Source organism: Talpa occidentalis, unplaced genomic scaffold, assembly GCF_014898055.3.
Source record: "Talpa occidentalis isolate TD23 unplaced genomic scaffold, MPIMG_talOcc4v2.1 talOcc4.4, whole genome shotgun sequence".
In the NCBI taxonomy this organism is placed as follows: domain Eukaryota; kingdom Metazoa; phylum Chordata; class Mammalia; order Eulipotyphla; family Talpidae; genus Talpa; species Talpa occidentalis.
Window position 1 is genome coordinate 16,487,612 of NW_023604295.1, and position 23,270 is coordinate 16,510,881.

General features: G+C 35.0%; 1 long non-coding RNA gene across 2 annotated transcripts in view; it reads right to left on the reverse strand.

The window, feature by feature from the left end:
- Positions 1–23,270, reverse strand: part of LOC129146714 (uncharacterized) — an 87,633-nt gene that overhangs the window by 60,810 nt on the left and 3,553 nt on the right. For both annotated transcript variants that reach the window (XR_008553779.1, XR_008553778.1), the window contains exon 2: positions 20,857–20,960. This is a non-coding gene — a long non-coding RNA (uncharacterized LOC129146714). The remainder of the gene's footprint in view (positions 1–20,856; positions 20,961–23,270) is intronic.

Consider the following 23,270-nt stretch of genomic DNA (forward strand, 5'->3'; position numbering starts at 1 on the left):
AGTTCCAGTGATTAAAGTTCTGACAAACCAAATTCTCTGTTGATTCCATGCTGATTGTCCCACTCAGCAACAATGTTCACAAATTTTCAGGACAAGTGTCATTTTCAGATATTTTTAGATTAGAATTGATTAGAGCACTATTACAGTTATAAATGAATTACCATTGGACCATGGCCAGTCTGATGGCATCAATTTGTGTGACATTTTGCAAAGCAAATCTTTCATTAACCTTCTCTTCCAGGCTTGCGTGTTAGGCAACCTATAATAACCCTTTACAAACATGAAATGTAGTAATGGATTTAATAAGAACCAGTACAGCCATATCCAGATAGGTCAGTTGCATAAGAATAGAAAGGTTAGATTAAAATTAGGTAATATTTAATAAACACTAAGCTTGACATTGCAATGTCTATATTCATAGAAACCATTTAGAATTAAGGGTTCCATTAACGGTAAGCTAGTATTAAGTATTTCTGTGCATATAAACCTGGAAGAAGAAAATAAAACGGAAAAGAAGCTTTAGAAATTTTACTTTCAAGATGAATGATATTAGTGAATGAAAATAACAAATGCACAAGCCAAAATCAGAAGAGAGGAGTAAATCAACTTAAATTTAGTTATTTGGGTATAAATACATATGCATATTGTCAAATTTTGACCACTTGATTTAGAAGGTATTCCTATAATTTGATTTAACAGGATCTTATTGTTTTACTGTTGTTACATATGAATTATTTATTTTCCCTGTACATAAATTAGCTTTAGGCTTTTTAATTGTTCATTAAAACTTGGTTTACTTTTTTTCAGAATTCTATTGTGTTTTCCTTATATATTGAAAAAATAAATCAATATGAATTAAGTTGTACTCTGCCATCTTTTTTTTTTTCTTGTATTATGCCAAAGAAAAATAGTCATCTGTGATGCTAATTTTATGTGTTAACTTGAATTGCCATGGAGTGCCCAGATTAAACATTCATTCTTTGAAAATCTGGTCTGGCAAAGTGCTCTATAAAGTATGGGACTTATGGTCATATAAATTTAGGATATACTGTATACTTCTTATTCAATTGTCATTGAGCATACTTGTGGGGTTTCTGTTTGTTTGTTTTTTGTTGTTTTTTTTTAAAGATTTATTTATTCATGCCTACACGAACTGGGGTACAGGCCAGATGAGTGGGGGGAGGGTGAGAGAATTCACCAGAGACAGAGCAGGGAACAGAACAGGCAGACTGTGGATATACACTGCTGAGGGGAGCTGTGGGTGAGACAGGAGAGGTCTGCTTGCCATGTGGGAATTCTGGCCGCCTGGGATCAAACCAGCGCTGCAGAGGCTGCCAACAGCTTCACAGCGCCGTGCTCAACCGCCTGTGCCACCAAGGGAGGCCCCTAGCATACTTGTGTTTTAAACAATTTGAAAGCAACGACAAATTTGATACTAAAGAAATCGTATGTATTTAACCCGATGATATGTAATTTTATTTGAAATAAATGTTATTTTGTCACTTATTGATATCATATAAACTAGGTTGAAATTTACTTACAAGACTGATGTTCTATATTTTGATTATAGTTAATTCATATTTCTTTCATAGTCTTGAGAATCAAAGTTAGTTTGTGACATCTATAATTAATTAAAAAGTAAATTTATCTTTCCTGAAACAAAGAGATAGAGCTAGGGTCAAAAATTAATACATGGAATTATTTTAAAGACACATTTGGCTGGAACACTTGAAGTATAATGTATCAGATGCTCACAGCATGAGATACCATGACATGCAAGCAGCCTTTCGCAAAGACGAAGTGTTTCATGAAGATGAAGCATCTCATTTCAGCTCAGCTGAAATGCTACTTCTGTAGGAAATATTGAAAAGACATAATTCAATGGAATAGAATACTTTGAATAGTGTGAATTTCACAAGAGTTGAATAAGATACCTCATTCTGCTTTCAGATTAGTCATTATTATTTCATGTTATGCTCTTAGACTGGAAATGTTAACTTGAAAAACCTGGTGGCTTTTCACTCCTCCCATGAAAACTGAGTATATATGATATAATCAATCCATTGTTTGATAAAATTTGGAATTGAAAAAAAAAGTTATCAAGTTTTTGTCAAAGCAGAAAAGTTATCCAAATATAATTTTAAAAGCCTGCCTGATTTTGCCTGTAACTGATAGAGGACAAAAGTTGGAGTGAAAATGGAGATTTCTGTTTTAATATGAGAACTTTATAATATTCAGAATTATGAGGAATAAAACAGCTTTAAGAGTTTATCCCTACTCTCATCTCTTCTCTCCTTATATTTTTATGACTCCCTTTGTTCTTGATATTGTACCCTGCAAAGAACTGAGGCTCTGTCAATGGCTTTGAATTAGGATCTCAGAAGCAGAAGCATGATTCTACAAAAACAGCCCTTTAGAAATGTCAGTTTTATTAGGGCAGGCCTATTTCCAAGTAATAGACCTAGCACCTAAAATTCAGGAGGGCCACATAGCAAATAGATGAGAGAAAATAAAATGGTGGGAGATTAAGATTTATAGGCAAATAATTTTGTACCTGATTTGTGTTGTATTGTCTTGAGCTTCGGTATTGTCTGTATATTTGCAAATAATTTCAGCAACGGATTTATGTCTTCATCTAATTTAAAATGCATGCCTTCATAACATGTCCACTTTCTTTATCTTCCTATAAATAGTGATCTTTTCTCCACTTTTTTATCAAAAAATGGGTAAAATATATATATTATATATATATTATAGTTTATTTCCAAATTATATGTGTATTTAAAAGCACTGCAATCCGGACAGGGTGGAAAAATTCACGATAATATCATAGCGATAACATCCAATCAATCAGTGAACATGAGTCATATTTTTCCTTTTTGGTTTGTTGAACCCATATGAGGCAGTTGAAGTAGTTCAACAGGGGCCTAAAGAACTGGCTGTGAGTAGGTTCTGTTCCAGCTTCAAATATTCTCTGTAACAAGGAGGACATGGTAGCTAGTAATGAAAGTTCTATAAGCTTCCTTTACCTCTGAGATCTGATTGCCCTTACATGGACTGTGAGCCATCTGAAGCCACTAGTGACACCAAAAATATTTTACTTAGAGGAACATTTTCTGATATGTGATTAATAGTTCATGAAAAAAGGATGGATTTTAAAATAATTTGAAAATTAGAATTTTTATACACATCTGATGCAACTTGGCTCCAATTGCATGTGCTGCACACACACTCTCACTGACATTTACCCTCACAACTGCAGCTAGAAAGAATTTATAGAAATGAAATTATGAACCTGAAACATTAGAACTGCACAGTGCATGATAACAACACCAGAGACAAATGTATATTGTACTGGGAGTGACATACAAGCCGCCTTCAATTATCAGCACTAATTATTTTTAATGTTTTTAACTCGTTTCAAAGTCAGCATTTCATGCACAACTTACAGAAAAATTTAACATCAATTTTTCATTTTTACTAAAATCTGCAATTACCCTTTTGTGTTTTATAGTGAAGACCGAAAATTTCACCAAATGTGAATTATTGAGATTATCTGATACTTAAGCTCTGGATTAAATATATATAAGGTGGCTCTGTCAACTTCCACCATTGCCTCACTGATTGAATAGAAGAGGAAGGAAATGCAAGCCCATATAGCCATTTGGAGTCCACTTGAAATATTTGTAATAATATTGATAATTTGGATGATGCTATTATCATTAACTGTTTATGGTTCATCAAGTACTATTCTACATAGTGCATATTTATTAATTTCCTCAATCACATATCCCTAAAGTAGAGGCATACTAAGCATATCCATTTCTTTAAAATTATTTTTTTTCTGTAACATTGTTTTACAACACCGTATATAATTTAGGGGTGTAGGGTTACCTTTCTTCAGATGTGTGTTATCACACTACACCCACCACCAAAGCACCAATCATTTCCCATCATTAAAAATTATGGCTCCTCTGCCATTTGTCCCCTCGTTTGCCCCATCTGGAAGCTTCAATTCTGCATTGGATTTCTAGAGTTCGGGCTTATTTTGTTTGTTCCTCTGTTTTGATTCTTTGTATTCCACATGTGAGTGAAATCATCTGGTTGTTGTCTTTCTTCTTCTGATGTATTATACTTAACATTATCCACTCCAGTTTTGTCCTTGTTGCAAAAGGCAAGAGTTCACTTATTTCTATGGTTAAATAGCATTTCACTGTGTATATATACCATATATTCTTGAAATAAACTAGTCACGTAGATGTGAATTAACTTGCATGATTTCACACAGCTAAAAACACACGTTAAGACTACTTCAAGTTCAGATATTCTGATATCATCTGTACAGAGAAACGTGGATTAGCACTAGGTCATATTAAAAAATGCAATGAATATATTAAATTCAGTTTTATGAAATTTATTAAAAGGGATAGTCTTTTGGGCCTCCCTGGTGGCGCAGGCGGTTGAGCACCGCACTGTGAAGCTATCTGCAGCCTCTGCAGCGCAGGTTCGATCCTGGCTGGCTGACAAGAATCCCACATAGCAAAGCAGACCTCTCCTGTCTCACCCGCTGCTCCACTCAGCAGTGTATTTCTTCAGTCTGCCTGTTCTGTTCCCTGCTTTCTGGTGAATCCTCTCACCCTCCCACGCATCTGGCCTGTACCCTGGTTCTTGTATAAAAATAAATAAATCTTTAAAAAAAAAAGACAGTCTTTTTTTTTTCTTTTTTTTTAAGATTTATTGATTGATTGATTGATTGATTTGTTTGTTTATTTATTTATTTATTTATACAAGCACTGGGTATAGTCAGAAGCGTGGGAGGGTGAGAGAATTCACCAGAGCCAGAGCGGGGAGCAGAACAGGCAGATGGACGAAGTACACTGCTGAGGGGAGCAGTGGGCGGCAGGAAAGGTCTGCACACCATGTGGGACCCTCCTCCGGTGGCCGGGGAGCAGCTGGGGATCGAACCGGTACTGCAGAGGCTGCGGGCAGCTTCGCAACCCAGCGCTCAACCGCTGCGCCACCGGGGAGGCCCAAAAAAGATAATCTTTTATGCTTAGTTGCAGTCTATCACAAAAGTGGTCAGTAGACTGCAATATGGAGAACATAAGACATCCCCCAGCCCTATTCTGACCCTATCCCCACTCTCCCCTACAGAGTTGGAAGGTACCTGTCATCAATTCTATAAAACATTGGGTCTTCAATCTTCAACTTCTCCAGATTACTGCATTTGTAGTGGGAGTGAAGAAACTTGCTGACATGGTTTTAGATGCAAAAGTGACAGTAAAATGCATTGTCACTCAAACTGGCTTTTTATAACAATTTGCTTTTATTGTTTATCAGTGTTATTAAATCAAAGTTAAAAAAATAAATTTCAAAAGAATGTAACAAAAATGAAGCATGTTGTTTTCTCTCTTTCATGTCAACACCCTCCCAAAGAAAAACACTTTTGATAATTTCATCTGTTCCTATTGTAACTTAATCAGAATCATTTAAATACTTTGTTCATATCCATGTCTCCTGAATAAATGATACAGATATTACCTATTACTCACTTCTTATTATTGAGTTTGGATATCTAGCTGTGCTATACCATCTCCTTTCCTCCCCACCCCCACCCCAGTGAATATTCATTTACTCATTCAAAGGAGATATTGGCCATCGAGTTCTGTCAGTCACTGTTCTAGCTTCTAGAAATGGTAGCATGAAAATATAGTTCTATAGGAAAAAGACGGACAATAAACAAACTGATATGTTAAGTAGTGATATGCAAGAACAAGCAAAATAAAATGAGATAACAGATTAAATAGGGATGAGGTGGTTGGTTATGAAACCAAGTTCATATCTGGACCAGGAGCCTGCTGAAGTGAGAGAGTCTAAACAATGCCAGGCAAAGGAAGAAAACACTGAAGATCTTAAGACAAGAATGGACTTGATATTTTCTAGAATTGAGTAAGAGACTAAGAGAGCCATTCTTTGACCCTGAAAGGGTGAGTAGCAGAGCATAATATCTGAGGTAAGGGAGATCAGATCACACAGGGCTTGGCAGGGTGTTCAGTACCACCAGGGAAACATAGGGGTCTGTTCAGTGACCCCCATCTTCGTCAATACTCCTTCCCCTTTCCTATATACTGGATGACCTTACTTCCCACTTTACTAGAAAATTGAAATCAATGAGCAGCATCTCTCACATATTCCTTTCTCCTACTTGCTGCTCTTACAGAAGATGGAATTTCCTTCTCACTACATAAATTGAATCCCTCCTCTCATGTAATAATTTATCACTTCTTACTTGTTCAAGGACACATCTCTAACAGCTCTTCTTTTTCTGTCCTATATCAGCAATATTTGCTCTATGCTAAATTATTCTCATAAGCATCCAAATGAACTGCTATCTCTCCTATCTTAAAAATGAAAAACATCAACTGCAATAATAATACTTCAAATATTTCTGCAAATTCTCCTCCAGGTAAGACCCCGTCCTTTGTGTTCTTTGTAGCAAAACTCTGGGATATCACTTTATGTGTCTTATTTTCAATTACTCAATTGAAAATTACTCTCTATAATTCTTTCCATTCAAGGACTATTTTACCGGATATATTAAGATTGGGTAATGCAGGTGGGCACTCCCTTCTCATTTTGACTCACTTGACTTAGAGAAACCAGTGTCTTGGTTCTCTCCCACACAAAGGTCACTCCTAAGTCTCCCCTCTTGATTTTTGCTCTATTTGCCCATAGTCTTGACCATGGCATGTGAGGTATTAATCTGTCTTAATGTGATGGTATTTGAGATTATGATTATCTGTCAGTTTCATCAAAAATAGGTTGTTTTTTTTTCCCAAATTCTTATTTGCAATTAAGTTATTTCTTTAAAAAAAAAGGTTTATTTATTTATGCATACAAGAGCTGGGGTATAGGCCAGAGGTATGGGGGATGAGAGGATTCACCAGAGACAGAGTGGGGAACAGAACAGGCAGTTCTACTAAAATACACTGCTGAGGGGAGCAGCAGGCAAGACAGGAGAGGTCTGCTGTGCCATGTGGGTAGCTACCAGGCCAGGGATCTAACTTGTGCTGCAGTGGCTGCAGGTAGGTTCATAGTGCTGCTACTTAACCTCTTGTGCCACCAGGGAGGCCCCTGCAATTAAGTTATTTCTTTTAAATTTTTTCTTTTAAAATGTTGGGTTTCCCTGGTGGTGCAAGGTGTTAAGCACAGCACTGTGAAACTATCACAGCCTCTGCAGCATAAGTTCGATCCCCGGCTGGCCAGGGAGCTACCCACATGGCGCAGCAGACCCCTCCTGACTTGCCGGCTGACCCCCTCAGCAGTGTTTCAGTCAATCTGCCTGTTTTGCTCCCCACTCTGTCTCTGGTGAATCCTCTTACACCCACACCTCTGGCCTGTACTTCAGTTCTTGTATGCATAAATAAATAAATTAAAAAAAATGTATTCAACTGAAAGCACATTAAAAGAACAACAACAATAACAACATAAGACCAAGAAAATAGTTTCTAGAAAAATCTCTTCTAGGTAAAGATATTCCAAAGCAATATGTAAATAGCTTAACCATGATCATGTCAAATTTAATGTTCAAAGGATTATGTCATATCTTTTTCCTCTGTGATTTTTTTTCTTATCCCCTGTTCTTTTTCCAAATACGACATCAAAATTGAGACAAGACTTTTGATTTTTCTAATAACTCATATTACTGAAAATCTGAGCATGCCTTGGTAATCTAAGTGTCCACTTATTTGACATTAGGGTATTTTGCAATTAAGGGTATTTTGTTGTTGAATTTATAATTTGTCTATTCATTTATACACTACTGCATTTCATTATAGTAATATTTCTATCTAAAATTGCTGCTTTTTTTACCTTTAAGTACTATTTATTATTATTGTCCTAGCTCCATTTCCTTTCTCTGAAAGTATTGAGTACTGAAGGAAGTGAATGACTATTATGATAATATGTCCACATTTATTCCATTAAAAATTGCATGAGAATTTCTAACTATAAATATTCTCTTTTTATTTAATGTACTTGGTTGTTCAAAAAAATCTTTATTTACCATTTTTCCATATAGAATCTAACTTTTTAAATAAATGTATCTTACTCTGTGGGCAATTTGTACTTCAGTAAAATTATTATGATGATTTTTAAAATAACATCTTAATGCAAAAAGCATTGTAGAAACAAAGGCAAATTAAATATTAATATTTTATAGTCCCACAAACTAGGAACACACATTATAAACTTAAACAATTTATTTTCTCCTCCAGATACAACCTAATATCCTACATCAAAAATGTTCAAATATTATTATTAAAGTTGTTTTTTCCCCCACTATTTCTTTGCTTAGTTGCTCATATATTAACTTTTAAGCATATTGAATTTTGATAAAAGAAACAGTCCCAAGATGTGCTGTGAATATAGAGACATTAGATTAGGTTGAGTTAGTAGTTTAAAGTAAAAGTCATTGATAAGGCAAGTAAGAGAGAATGGTGAATATTTTGTTATTTATAAGAACAGTTAGTAATTATATTATATCCTTCCAAAAATACATCTTTTGTGATTCTCTCTACTTGTTTCTTAAATCCTCCAATCACAAATTAAAGTCAAATACTCTCAAAAATTGTTCATGATTTTCTCATCCACAGACACTTCCTCCCTGTAATAGGCTTGGTCTTCTATTACATGTGCTGTTTATTTATGTTGCTCATACTACCATCTCCAGCACTGAAAATTATACATTAACATCTAAGACATTTGTATTCATTTTCTGTGTTCACCTTTTACCAATACCTAAAAAGCATATATTCCAATTACACTTGTGTGAACAGACTGCCCCCCAAACTCAATGACTCCCTGAAAGGAATCAAAACATCAGGTCAACTACAGAATGAGATCAATGTTTCCAGTGTTCTCTTTTCAGAGACAAATAATAGGAATTCAAAGGTTCAATCACAGAAGATAGTGTTAAACAATTTTAATAACAGAAAGGAGGTATACATATGCACTTTTTTTTTTGAGATTTATATTTATTTATTTATTATTATTTTTTTTAATAATAAATTTTATTTTTATATTCCCCATACAATTGCAGCCCCCCCATTCTGACCCCAATCCCTCCCCTCCCACCCCCGCCCCCCTAAAAGTGTCTCTGGTTCGTAGTTTTTTGTTGATTTTGATTTTCACTTTCTTATAGTTATTCATTTTCCTGGTCCCTTATTTAAGTTTTCTAGATTCCTGCTATGAGTGAGACCATCCGGTATTTTTCTTTTTCTTTTTGGCTTATTTCGCTGAGCATGATCCCTTCCAGTGCCACCCATGTTGCTGCAAATTGCATGTGTTTATCTTTTTTGAATGCTGAGTAATATTCCATGGTATATATGTACCACATCTTCTTGATCCAGTCATCTATTTTTGGGCATTTGGGTTGTTTCCAAAGCTTAGCTATTGTAAACAGTGCTGCTATAAACATAGGGGTGCAGGTGTTCTTTGGAATGGATGTTTCTGTGTCCTTTGGGTAAATACCTAGGAGTGGAATTGCTGGATCATATGGAAGCTCTATGTTTAGTAGGTCCAGAAATCTCCACACAGCTCTCCACAGTGGTTGGACTCAACATCATAAAGGCCATCTATGACAAGCCAACAGCCAGTATCATTCTCAATGGTGAAAAGCTGAAAGCAATTCCATTAAGATCTGGAACAAGACAAGGATGTCCACTCTCACCACTGCTTTTCAATATAATACTGGAAGTCCTAGCCAGAGCAATAAGACAAGAGAAAGACATCCAAGGAATCCAAATAGGAAAAGAAGAAGTCAAACTATCACTATTTGCAGATGATATGATAATATACATAGAGAACCCCAAAAAGTCCACAGAAAAACTAATTCAACTCATCAATCAGTTCAGTAAAGTGGCAGGATACAAAATCAACACGCAAAAGTCAGTAGCCTTCCTATACACAAACAATAAATCTGAAGAAGAAGAAATCAAAAAAAAAATCCCTTTTTTTATTGAAACAAAAAAAATCAAATATTTGGGAATAAATCTAACAAAAGAGGTAAAGGACCTATACAAAGAAAACTATAAAACACTGTTAAAAGAAATAGAAGAAGACACAAAGAAATGGAAAGACATCCCCTGCTCATGGATTGGAAGAATAAACATTATTAAAATGGCCATCCTTCCAAAAGCAATATACAGATTCAATGCTATTCCAATCAAAATTTCAATGTCATTCTTCAAAGAAATAGAACAATTATTGATGAAATTCATATGGAATCACAAAAAACCCTGAATAGCCAAAGCTCTCCTGAAAAAAAAAGAAGGGAATGGAGGCATCACACTCCCAGACTTCAAACTCTACTACAAAGCCATAATCATCAAAACTACATATGCACTTTTAATATTTTTCTTTTATTTGACAATACACTAAATATGGCATTTATATTCAGCCACCATATCACCAAAGACTTAATTGCAAACAACCTTTTCTACACCACAGTGCTTGCAGTAGTAGTCCTAGCATGCCTACCCCAACTATTTACCCACAGGGGAAGCTACAATATCAGAAACTCGTATCTCAATAATCTTGGGGTGAAAATCTCACTCTGCCCTAACAGATGACAGGGTGCCTTTTGTGACATAAGCATTTGAGGTGATTATGCTAAGTGAAATAAGAAAGTGAAAGACAGTAACTGAGGGGTTTTACTAATTTACTCATGGAATATAAATAACCAAAGAAAGAAAATTAGCAAATCATAACAAAATTAACTACTAGATTCTGCCAAATAATGGTGATCACCAGAGGACAGGAGAAGGGAAGGGCACGAGGAATAAAAGTCACCAATCAATATGATGGTGACTCTGGTGGTGGGAGAATCATGTGCACAGGTAGACAATTATTTTCAAATCATCAGTGTAGGAAAGAGCTTCCCATATGCAAATACAAATTGTGGAGGAGAAATGGAGAAATTGTAGTTGAAATGTGGCAATAATTATTTTCTAAGTAAATGAGTCACTAATACACAAAATTTTAAAGCAGAATTGATGTGTCAAAATTAGAACTCTTCTCATCAGGGCCTCCCTGGTGGCGCAAGGGGTTAGGTCTCAACACTGTGAAGCTATCCGCAGCCACCGTAGAGCGAATTTGACCCCCAGACAGGTTGCTAACCCACCTGGCACTGCAGACCTCTCCTGCCTTGCCCACTGCTCCCCTCAGCAGTGTATTTCAGTAGATCTGCTCGTTCTGCTCCCCACTCTGTCTCCTGTGAATCCTCTCACCCCCCTGCACCTATGGCCTACAGCCCACTTCTTGTATGCATAAATAAATCAATCTTAAAAAAAGAAATTTTTTTCAGCAGAGTGCATCATAAGAGAATTTTGGAAAAGAAATTCAGAGAAAATATTTTATGTATAAATTGCAATTCACTTCTATCTAAAATAAATGACATACTCCTATGTTTAATAAGAAATAAACATACAACTAAGGTTTTAAAAATAGTAAATGTATTAAAACTTTAGGGAAAGTACTTCAGAATATTAAAAGAAAAAACAATGACTGATATAATAAGTATCTTGAGAAAACAAGGAAATTAATTTTTAAATAATGAGACAGTTTCACAACCATTAACACATTTAAGAGGTCTATGATATCATATGTTTACAAGTAGGTGCTTTCAAACACAGCAAGGTATAAATAGTAAATTAGTTAATGTGCAATGCATAATAATAATTTGGCAGTTTTTAATGAAGTGGAACAATTGTATTTATGGGCATTTAGTCTAGATACATTTATACATATTGTTGTACATATGATGGAATGTTCAGAGCATTATTGTGTGAGTAGGAAACTGGGAGTTTATCAACATCCATGAAGTCTAAAATAAAAAAAAAGCTTTTGTGGTGCATGGATACAGTAGAATAATATTCAGAAGTAAAAATAACTGAAATATATAGAGTACAACAAGTGAAAGATGTAAATCACAGAAAAATATATACAGTAGGATTCAATTCATATAAATTTTAAAGCCAAAAAATACCTAATAATGTGTAGTTCAGAAAAAATTAATATATAAATAATAATGAAAACTAAAACTAAACAATTAAAAGAACCATAAGAATAGTGCTTAACCTTGGTGGAGGACTTAGTGAAATGAACTCATTTCATAATAAGGGGTCTTTGAAGTTGCTAACAGTATTATGCTTCTTAATTTGGATGATGAGTCACTTGGTGTTCATTTTCTTGTTACTAACTGTACTCTAGGTTTTAGAGAGTTATGTGGTTATGTGAAGTATCATGATGGACATGACTAAGTTAATATGACCAGTTTCCAAAAGAGTTAGAATCAGTTAATGGTCAATTTTAGTAGCAGTTATGAATTCCATTTTCAAATACGTTTCAGAATTAAATTACACACTGTATTGTCTTAATGAAGATGCAGCAAAAAGTTCAATCTTACATTGATTTTTTTCTTTGTATTTCATTGATCTTGCTATTGGCAGGGCTTGGAACTAATAGCTTTAGGGATGGATGAAAATAATTTGGCAAATGTAGCACCTACTCAAATATCATAGATTTGGAGTTTGAAATTTAACTCAAGCATTTCAAGGTTGAAGTTACATTTGTTACTAAAGACAATCAATTCCTGGTTCAAAAAGAGGCCTCTTTCCGCAAAAACTTCATGAACATTTAACACATTCTATTTAAAAATATTTAATTAAGTGTAATGATTCTAAAAGCCAAGGTATGTCATTTAAAATAAAATAATATATTTGGTTTCAAGAGATTTTAATTATAATTTAAACTAAATACATCTCCAACTTTTCAAATACTCAGTGCATCTCTCATACTAACACATCTTTGATTTGATTGAGATCCAGCAGTTGTCAATATCCTGACAAAGAGGGGAGAAACTAATATTTTAGGTTATCACTTGCATGTGTGACACATATATTCTTAAAAAAATATTTCATGATTTCATGTTCAAAAAGCATTCAATTATTGAAGCACCTAACTGACCAGAGAAAGTATTATAATTAGTAAACAATTTTAGGATAATTAAGAAAATTTTATCATTCTAAGAAATATAACACAAGTAAGAAATTCCAAGTTTTTCTATGGAAAACTCTAGTTCTAGTGTTAAATAGATTTTTCCAATATGTTGGTCACTGGTTTAAAATGTTTTCCATATGCATATATGTAATTTACTTAAGAAAGGATTTTTAACAATAGCTTTCATGTTTATAAATGCAAGATAGTGTGTTCTTAGAAATTCCAATGAGACCTGCAAGGTGCTTCTTAATTTACTCATGACTATAAAAAGAATTCACTCATGACTATAAAGTAAGGGCTGAAGAAAAATTATAACCCAGAAGGAAAAACATCACTGAAGGAGAATTGAGTACATATTCAAGGTGCAAATTCAGTTTCTAAAATATTAAGTGAGAAGATTAATGGAAGAAAACTGTTTGGGAGCATATGAACTAAGCAAGTTAAGATTCTAAGAAAATTAAGTCTTTCTTTTTTAAAGATTTCTTTCTTTATTTTTGCATAGAAGAACTGGGGTACAGGCCAGAGGTGCAGGGGTTGTGGGGGAGTGAGAGGATTCACCAGAGACAGAATAGGGAGCATAACAGGCGATCTACTGAAATACACTGCTGAGAGGAGCAGCAGGCAAGACAGAAAAGGTCTGCTGCACCATGTGGGATATAGCTCCCTGGCCAAGGATCAAACTCATGTTGCAGTGACTGACGATAGCTTGATGAGACTTTAACCCCACCAGGGAGGCCTCACCAGGGAGGCCCCAGAAAATTAATCTTAATGCATGTTAGGCACCTATCCCTGGAATGCACCATAGGCTGTATGAAATACTGGTAATGCAAAATTGAATGAGGTCCTCAATCAACTGTCATTTAGTGGTCACCCTCTAGTGTAATGAACTATGTTAGGTCTCAGAGCTGCAAAGACCAAAACTCAATCACTGCCCTCAAACTCTCATGAAACATTTGTAAAATATTATTTCTCATTCACAGTATTCCATCCAATGAACCAAATACAAACTAATATGCACAGTGTTTTCAAATCAAAGTTCCAACTAATTCTAGATAAAGTGTTAAAGACAAAGAATGAACCATTCTAATGCAAGTATGCTGGCAACCACAGGTGAGGCCCATAAAAAGCATTATTGCTACTGCTAATAGGATATAAAAGATGAGAAGGAAGAAGAAGAAAATAAAGACCAGGAATGGAGCATGAATAGAAAAAGGAAAACATTTCAGACCATGACAGATTATAAACTTAAAAAGAGGACTGAAACATGAAGGTTTTTGAATGAAATGGCATAGGCTGTAAAATAAATTTTGAAAGCATAGTGAACACCTTGATAAATTTATGTAAGGAAGTAAAATGATTACATTATTATGTTAAAGAGACCACCCTGTCCGCTCTCTGGCTAATGGATTGATAATCAGAGACTCAGATGGAAAAAAAAATTTGCATGTGTCTCTAACAATTAAAGAACATGATCTTCATAAAGATGGGATAATTACACATTTTTTTTAAATAAGTTCAAGTTTATAGCTTACTTGATAAGAAATTTAAACATAGTTCTCTCCCTCCATCCCCACTGGTTAGCCTTCCTGCACTGACTTGAAGACATACTTCTATGTAAGAATTCATTCTGTGTGGCCTCCCCAGTGGCGCAGCAGGTTGAGTGCAGCACTCTGAAGCTGTCTGCAGCTTCTTCAGTGAAGGTTCGATTCCAAGCTGGCCAGGGAGATACCCACATGGTGTGGCAGACCTCTCTAGTCTCACCCGCTGCTCCCCTCAGCAGTGTTCTTGGTCAATCTGCCTGTTCTGCTCCCCGCTCTGTCGCTGGAGAATTCTCTCACCCTCCTGTGCCTCTGGTCTATACCCCAGTTCTAGGGCTCAATTCTTGGTGATAGAAATTAAAGTTGCTAACACACAGTATATGCCACACATTATTCTACCCTCTTTACATCTATTAACATATTTAATCCCCCACACTGCCTACTAGATTATTATTATTATGACAAAAGAGGCATGACACAAGAGGCAACTACAGCATAATATAATTGTAAAATCTCTCCAAAGAGCACATGAACGGTACCAAGATTCAAACCCAACAAATCAGGCTTTGGTGTTTTTTCTACTCTGCATACTGTCCTTTGTTTCACTCACATGGGTTCTTGTCAAAGAACATTTTAATTAGTAGGAGTGATAAATTCATGGCTTTTATAAAGATAGGGGACTTTATAACTTGAACTATCAGCAATAATTTTAATTTTTTGTTGATTGATGAAATTGCTGATGCTCAGTAAATAAAGTATAAAGTACAACCATGCCTCTAGTAGCTGAACATGCCTTTCCCACTGAAAGTGGTGAGAAAAAGTGTCTTGTGTTTAAAGAAATACATTTGGACAGACTGGAAAAGTTAGTAATTGCTGAATATTGTAAAACTAGCCAATGTAAGTGAAGTTCAGCCCTGGTAATGAGGTAATGAGTCTTGCTATGCTCATATTTGTATAGAATCAAAATCCAGGTGCAACTGACATCCTTAGGGAAACTTGAATATATCTTAACATGAATATATCATAAATTGTATGCACATCATCTGAGTTAAGGTGAGTTCCTACAGACTTAATGCAACACTCTTTGAATATTTGCAGATGTATTCCAACTATATATTTCCACTCTAGTGGGAAGATGTTTTAAAACATAAAGGGAAGCACCATGTTGGTCAATGTGACCTTGATCTCATGGGGCTTTAGAAATCAGGGTTTTTTCCACCTTGCTTTTTTTTTTTTGAGACTAACTCAAAATATTTTCTGGGATTTCTGTCTGAATTTCCAATCTTCAGAAATCATTCATCATTCAGTGTTTGGTAGTACTTTCACAGGAAGAAAGTGTTAATAAATCACTAAGAACTGTTTTCAGATCGGTGCTGACAAATGTTTCTCCCTCAATTCTCAGTAAAAATGAGACAGACTCCTTAAGTGATCTTATTCCACTATTTGAAAAGAGATAAGTTTTAATCCACTTCTGAGAGGAATGGAAATATTGGTGTGATGCAAAAGATAGAAATGTAGTGGAAAAGAGAGATAGCCACTGAAGAAAAGCTGCCTACAGGGACATTTGTGCTTGCAATGTACCAGTCCTGCTGAAGTCAGTTTCTTAATTAATTCAGCAGCATGAGGCAATTCTGTCTCTAAGAGGGCTGATTCTGAATTTTTATCTGACAAAATAAACCCTGAGGTTTGCTTCACTGTGCTTGAAAAAAATATGGTTTGAGGAATCATTGCATTCTTAAGTAGATTTGAGAAATTCAAGGTTGGAACTATCAAAGTAACAGTCAATTTCACTTAGCATGTTCTGTAGATGACTGGCATAATAAATAAAATCTCAACTGTATCTTGCTTATAACTTCTCATGAGAAAATTGAGATCTGTGACATCACAGTTTTCTATATGCTTCCTTAAGAAATACCAAATGTTTTTTAATAGATCATTTTGCCATTTTTGAGATCTTTATATGAGAGCTAGCAGATGGAAAATAGTATTAGCTTCTTGCTTTCTCAAACAGATAGACATTTTTTACATCAACAGTGGTATTTGAGTAAAAACATTTCAAGTGGTTTATGCACTCTTTTCCTAGGATACAACCATGCCTCCTAAATCACAATGCAATTTTTTTTGCTTATATTTCATTGGACCAAGAAACATTTCCTAAAGACGCTGACTCTTTCTCCAAATTCTCTTCAGATGCATGTGTTTCTGTTCTAAAGAACCTAGTATATCAAAGATGATGCTATTTTGGAACCAGACAGAGATAATAGAAAGAGCAACATTACAAGATGCTTTTAGACTCCCTATTGGCAAAACTGGATTCCAGATATGAACTTCTAGGCAAAATAATATCTCATCGAAGCCAAAATTGATCTAACCATTCAGGCATTCTCTTTTTAAGAAGTCCCCAATATCTTATAAAATAAAATTATATAGTCTACATTTTATGAAAATAAAGTTAGTCCATTCATCCAAGACACATAGAGTAATGATGAACTAAGGAAGGCTGTGTCCTGGAATAAGAATAATAATAAATGACTATCTAAAGTGGTGACCAAATAAAGGATATTTTTAAAACATACAAAATAATTATAATACAAATGAGAATATGATAAGTAACATTAAAGAAGGACTAAAAGTTCCATGAATATCCCAGGAAGGATCACTCCTGTGCCTTTCTAAAGGTAAGAAATTGCATTGACTAGGACCTTGAAGTTAAAGACAAGGCATTGCATACCAAGTGAATAAATTATAATAGAGACATATACCAGGGGAAAAAAGATGTAACCTTTCCTTGTTTGTCACATAGGGTGTATGTTTATCATATAAGAATGTGAAGGGAAAGTCAGTATTGGACTGTCAGTAAAAGGATGAGGAAGTTGTTATTGATAAGGAATGCAATGCCACTGTGTAATTATATGCATGCATGCATGTGTGTGCATGTATGTTTGATGTATTTGTATGTGTATGTAGTACTACAGGGTGAAGAGATTTGACAAAATTTGAAACATTGAGGAGATTTATTTTGTATCTAGAGTAAATTAGATATAAAGAAAACAAATATGAACATATTGAAGAAGCTGTTACATAATAACGGTGATAGTATTAGTGACCAAACTAAAATAGTAACAGTGGAATTAGAAAACAGGAAAGTTATAATGGACATAGAGGAAAATACTGTGTGTTTAATGAAAAGGAAGTATTCAAGTATTACTCAAAGATTAACTAATTTTCAATTTTGCACTCAACCATCTATCACTTTTTAAAAAATATAAAGCTTTTCAATACATGACTGTAAGTGCCTAAAGGATAAATCTACATACCTGATGAAGCTAAGAATAAAGTTGGCTACAAGTCTGTGTTATCAGATATCTTTCTTCCCCAATATTGACATTAATCTGTGTTTTAACTAAGTCATAAGAATTAGACTATACGTACATATATACATTAATAACAAAGAAAAGTAAAAAAGACCCTCTTTCATGAATGAGTCACATCCTTTGTTTTCAATTTATAAATCACCAGTGGCAAAATGTTATGGAAATGATCAATCTTACTCAAGTCAAAAATAGTACTTGAATCAGAAAATTGACATCACCTGATTAATAGGGTTAAGGGCTGCTAACCTAGCAAATTTAATACATATATTCAGGTGTTAGATGTCAATGATAGAAAATAAAAAAGTCACTGACCCAACTGTCCTCTTTACAAATGAGATACTTGCTAGTATTTTTTAATTACTCTTTGGTGACCATATTTAGCAAAATCAATGACCTAGGTTTTGACCTTCAAATTCAGACACACTAGGGGAATCAGAGCAGGTGCCCAAGACATATAACACTCTACAGACACATAAAATTCAGTTTCAATTTCAATTAGCATGCAATGAAGGGCATTAACTGGTATATGGCCCTGAGTTAATGATTTGATATCAACTATTTTTTACTTTATGAAAATATATTAAGAAACGGCTAGAATGCCTTATCAACTTCTGAGCAAATAAGGAAAAGGTTCTTGGGGAAGAGTAACTCAACCTAGTGCTGAAAAGCAATTTGAGGTTAATCACCCTATCCCAAGGCAGAGTTACTAGCTCTCCAGTCTCCAGGGCAGAAGTTGAACCCTAATAGAGAAGGGATATTACTCCAGAAGGAAGTATAATGACTACTTGGTGAGTCTGTGATTGCAGGAGCAATGATCTGTTAAATGACTCATAATCCTCCAGAGAGGAACTCCCTGATCCAGAACTCAGTAATGAAAGTTAGATCAGGGACAGAACCATCTAAGTGCCCTCTCCTGCTGAAATTTCTCATGTTCAGGGAAACTGCAGAAACAAGTGGTCTTCTTTCTGAAGAACTTTCCATAATGAATGAACTATGTTCATCACAGAGTATGCAATGGACTTGTGGAAGAAACAAATACTCATAAAGGATGCTCAGAATGCTATACAAATAAATATATATAAAGCATTTATCTGTATGATTTATCATTCAGTGGGAACAAAAGCCAGTGACAGCTAAATCTTACTATTTAGCTCTAATTTTCTTCTATTTATATTCACTTTCCTGACAGTCTTCTTGAATATTTTAATGATTTCAAGGTCTTAGCTAAATGTAATTATTTATATTCACTATTTCATTGTTTTTATTCTTGATCTAGTGATGCATGTGAGACATTCTATGACTGCATACTAAGTCATACTTGGTACATTTTAATAGCTGTTATTTTTTTTTAATTTTTCCTGACATATATATGTTGAAATATCAACTTTATTTTACTAGCTTTATTTTGATGTACCCAAGAAAGGATTTTTCTCAGATGATCTGGACCAAAGTGTGACACCTTGTGTTTCTTGAACACTAGATAATCTCAGTTGTTATATTGTTTGATAAATGGAATTTAATTCCCTATATAGCTATAGCATTTACTATTCCCAAACACCTCAATGATAATTTAAAATGATAAACTATGTCCTTGGTTATAATTTTGATAATACCATTTTTTAATTCTCTTATAGCCAAATAATAAAAACTCATCATTTTATGAAAAAATGACTGCTCTAACTTTGGCAAGTTTTTTTTTTTCATATAGGGAACATTATTCAATTTTATTTCTCAAATGAAATGTTTGCCTAATATGTGCTAACCAGCCTATATAAGTTATGTAAATATTTGTTTTTATAAAAAAATCAAGCTAAATGTTTATTCTTCAAATATTTTTCAAAATTCTTTAAATTATCGTAATTTTAAAATAAATATCTTGACTATTTTATCTTAATTTTTTAATTTAGGAATTGTATTAAAATTCTTATTTATGAATTCCTTTGTTGCTTAAACATCTTACTATTTAGCTCTAATTTTCTTCTATTTATATTCACTTTCCTGACAGTCTTCTTGAATATTTTAATGATTTCAAGGTCTTAGCTAAATGTAATTATTTATATTCACTATTTCATTGTTTTTATTCTTGATCTAGTGATTTCCTCTCTTTTAACATACTTGTAATAGTTGTCCATAAAGGTTACTTTTTATTTTAAAGCAAACAACAATTATTAGAGATTTGCCATTCTAGGCTACATTGATAGTTCTGCTATTCTCAATTTTGTTTTGAGTGACAAAGATTCAAATGAATACTAATAAGCAATATTTGTGGCAAATATATTGTCTCACAAAGTTTCAGTTAAAGATAGTTTAAAAAATTAATTTAATACAGGGCCTCCCCGGTGGCGCAGCGGTTGAGAGCTGGGTTGCAAAGCTGCCCGCGGCCTCTGCGGCGCCGGTTCCATCCCCGGCTGCTCCCCGGCCACTGGAGGAGGGTCCCACAAGGCGCGCAGACCTCTCCTGCAGCCCGCTGCTCCCCTCAGCAGTGGACTTCGGTCCTTCTGCCTGCTCTGCTCCCCGCTCTGGCTCTGGTGAATTCTCTCACCCTCCCGCGCTTCTGACTGTACCCAGTGCATGTATAAACAAAACAAACAAACAAATAAATAATAAAACATGCCTCCATTAAAAAAAAATAAAATGTTAAAAAAATTAATTTAATACAGTAGTCAAGAACTTTTAATTTGCTGATTTATACTATGAACCATAAGAAAAGAAAATACTCATTTAAGAAAGTTCTTGACTAAGGTACTCATTTTAAAGTTTCTGATGGAATAGATAGTTACTAAACATACTTTATAAAATGATAGTTGATTGGAATACAGTTTTTTCCTTAAAAGAGGGGTGTTGGGGACAATGTAAAGAATTCTTGCAAAGAATTTGGTGTGTACCTCAGGAAAGAATGTTGTCTGAGTAGATTCCAGGTGTCTGATTTACACATCTGTTGACTGATAGTGGAGCCACTTGCTGAACTTGGGAGCACTAGGAGAAAGGCCTGGAAAATATAGGCAATGGCTGTGATTTTAGGTTGTGACTTAGGCATCTTTAATGTGAGGTAAGATAGAGAAATTTAAGAGGGGGTACCAAACTGTATTCCTGATATAGAGAAACAAAGAAATACAAACAAAATTTATTAGTAGAATAGTTATTTTCAGTTTTTTTTTAATTTCACAGAGATTACATTTTTTGTTGAGCTTGCATAAAGATTGATAAATATTTGTGAAACATAAAAAGTGGATGCCATTCTATGAGGGGAATACTACCATTTTCATGTGTTTCTGCAGAAAAAAGGTGGTAATCTAGCCTAAAAAGTCAGGTTAAAATCATAGAGACATCAATTAAATGCCCAGATGTTATTCTACAGAGTAGAATTCTAACAATTGTAGCAATTGAGTGAAAAACATCAGGCTAGTTTATAACAAAGACTCTAGCTATAGGGCAGATTAATATTCCCAAATTGTATTCTGTAGACCTGTGGGTATCACTTTAAGAGATCTGCAAGACCAAATATGCTCCAAGTTGCTATTTGCCTTTTTTTTTTTTTATCTGCCTTGATATTTGCAGAGATGGTGCTAAAGAAATGCTGAATAAAGCTGCTGGTGTCTTAGCTTGAATCAAGATAGTAGCACCAAATTGTATTTCCAGTCATTGAATTATTTACCCTTATGAATGCTTACTAAGAATATAAATAAACTACCATTTCATTTAAGAAGTCCTTTGAAAAAGCAGAAACTTATTATTCATTTTAATTAATCTCAAACTTTGGGTACCTATCTTTAAATTGCATGTCATATAAGAAAAAATATACATTAGTACATATGACACATTCCAAAATATTATTGTACATTTCTTGAGGGAAAAACAAAACAAAACAGGGGCCTCTCTGGTGGCACAGGCAGTTAAGCGCAGCGCTGTGAAGCTGTCGCAGCCTCTGCAGTGATGGTTCGATCCCTGCCTGCCTCGGAGCAACCCACATGGTGAGCAGACCTCTCCTGTCTTGCCCTCTGCTCCCTTCAGCAGTGTATTTCATCAGTCTGCCTGTTCTGTTCCCTGCTCTATCTCTGGTGAATCCTCTCAGCCTCCTGCGCATTGAGCCTGTACCCCGGTTCTTGTATAAATAAAATAAATCTTTAAAAACAAAACAAACACCTACACATTACTTCATTCTGAGCTAAACTGGCTGCTTCTGTAGTGTTGAGTATTTAATTAAACTACCCATAAATTTCCTGCCTAGGCCTCCCTTGTAACAAGACAAGCAGCCTGCAAAGGGCCTTGAACTGATGCCTGTCCCTCCCGAGCACATGCCTTAGGTAACAGCCCTCAGAGTCCCAAATACCTGTAAGTTCCTGATATATGGGCCCTGTTGTGATACGCAATCTCTCTCACTCAGGGACTTTCCTTTCGTGTGCCTCTTAGCTGAGACCCTCTGCTTAGTTTACCCCAACTCTCTTTTGACCTGAATTAACCAATCACTTTAGTCTAGGAACCCCAAAGCACTTTACCTGTAAACTCTAGTAAAGGCTTGTGCTGCCTTGGCTCTCTGCCCAAACCCTCCCTTGCCTCCCGTGTGGCTGCTAAGGGGAGCCAAGCATCTCCTGCCAGACCTATGAATAAGAATTTTCCCTATTTCATTTTCCCCTATGGTCTTCTCTTGAATCCTGCCTCACCACTGGACACCATGACAATTTAACAAAGTCACAATATGTAAAAAACCATAAACATAACAAGGCTACCTATCCACAAAAAAGCTTGTTGTACTACAAGTTCTTGGGTACCGTTTGAAAACTTGAGCCAAGGAAGAGTTCCCACCATTCCGTAACTCTTAGTTCAAACGATGTGTTTTCTGCTGAACACCAGCTTTCATTCATCCTGGGAGTTGGAATTTCGGTACTATCTAGACAGAGGTCGAACTAAACTTTATATAAATTCCAAATAAAGACTTTGAAACTTGAGTAAAGTGGCAGTAAAAAGTTGTCTTTTCCGAGAGGCAACTACTTCACAAAATTTGCCACAGCTTGTCTGAAGATTGAAGTTCACCCTGTTTGGCTCCACTGGAGAGAACTGATGGAAATTCTTACCTGACTTTCTCTAAATTTCTTCCCTTGAGCCTTTCCCCTTGGTTTATTTTGCTTTGTATCCTTTTGCTGTATTAAATGTTAGCCGTGGGTATGCTGAGTTCTATGAATCACCAAGCTTAGGGTACTCTAGGGGATCCCTGACATACCACTTTTTTTTCATGAAACATCTGCCACTAAATGAATAAGTAACAAGCTATGATAATTCAAATTTGACTCTTTAAAGATTT